Source organism: Rhagoletis pomonella, unplaced genomic scaffold (assembly GCF_013731165.1).
Source record: "Rhagoletis pomonella isolate Grant_MI unplaced genomic scaffold, Rhpom_1.0 Rhpom_scaffold_00015, whole genome shotgun sequence".
Taxonomy (NCBI): Eukaryota; Metazoa; Arthropoda; class Insecta; order Diptera; family Tephritidae; genus Rhagoletis; species Rhagoletis pomonella.
The window spans coordinates 5,979,767-5,981,539 of NW_023458569.1; positions in this window are offsets into that span (position 1 = coordinate 5,979,767).

A 1,773-nucleotide genomic window follows, 5' to 3' on the forward strand; every position below is an offset into this window, starting at 1 on the left:
AAAAAATTCAACGAATCTGTGGAAATAATAGAGCGAATAACCAAAAGATATTTCCATTATGCTGGAGACAGGATTTCAAAACGGAATAAAAGAAATGTCGTCTGCATAAATATACTATCTGACATATTGATAAGTTTTAACAATTTATTTTTTTGTTACTTCATTTTAGTTATCTTTATAAAAATTGGGTTTATTTTTTAACTAGGATCATATAGTTAAAAGTTCAAAATTGCGCAATATACATATGCATGTATGTACATATAAAAAAAAATTAACAAGCTTTTATAAAAATGTTAAGATTTTTATTCTGCATTAAAGAAACACATATGAAGCAGTTTTAAAGTCCATTGAAGTTTGGTATGTACAATAGAATACACGGTTGAAGTGCCTCAAAGCATGCATTTTCTGTCATAAAATTCATATGGATGAAAATCCGCTGTACCGCAAAAAAAATAACACCAAAAATCAATGTGAGTTTTGCGTTACTTCAAACCTGTGTTCTATTATACTAACATTTTATGGACTATAAAACTGCTTCCTATGTGTTTCTGAAATGCAGATTAAAAAGCTTTACATTTTTATGAAAGCTTGCTGAAATTTTTTTATATATACATATATATGTTTGTATGTATACTACACATTGCTTTAATTTTGAACTACATGGTCCTTGTGAAAAACCCAATTTTAATTAATTTTAAAGATAACTAAAATGAAGTAACATAAAAATTAATTGTTAAAACTTATATTACATTAAAAAATATTAAAATTTTTGTTTGTATCTTTTGAGTGAATGTTTACCTTATTTTTCTTTTTTATTAATATTTAAGTATTTATGTATATTTAAAAAACTTTGAAAAAAAATCAACTTTGAGCGTCGTTTTGCAGTTCGCTGGTATATCGTTCTTGCGGGCTGTCGGCGGGGTAAGTCGTTTTTGCGACCCGCCGGTAAGTCGTTTTTGCGACTCGCCGGCGAGTCGTTTTTGCGGCCCGCCGGCGAAGTGTGCTTTTCATCCGACGGCGCGTTCGCCGGCGAGTCGTGTGCAACCGTCGCCGGCGAACAAATTGTTCACCAAAACGAGTCGGAAACGAGGTCGTTACGACGTCGTTTGACAAATTGGGTACATGCATATAGATACACACATATATATGTACATACATATGGATGTGTGCATGGATATGAAAAGCAGACCTTCGTTTTATTGAGTTTTCTTCTAAGTAATACATACATCCATACATATTCTTATTCTATTTACGTGTGTATGTTTTTGGTTTCTTATTAATATCCTTATAATGGCGAAACAAAACATTTAAAAGAAATAAAAAATTTATATTTATTGTTTTTTTCTGCTTTTCTTTACTCTCAGTCTTCACTAGACGCCCACTTTTCTCATTAGTCAATCTCATCCCCACTAAGTTCCATTTACGTATTAGATATAATAAATAAACGCATGCAGCTACACCATTATACTGAAAAGTGCACGCTTGGAATATACTTTAACTACACGTATGTACGTGTATGTAATTTATATGTACATACATATAATTACCACCATAATTCATATATTTGCGCATATTCCTACATTCCTTCCAACCGAAAAGCATTTGCTTGCATAACTTACATATACATATGTACATATGTATTTATGCTAGTGATGTAAATTTTCAATACTTTTAAGTATCGATCGATACTCGATATTTTGGAAACAAGTATCGAATCAAAGTATTCGATACTTTTACATTATTCCGGTAAAAATCCCTTATACCAAAACCGAT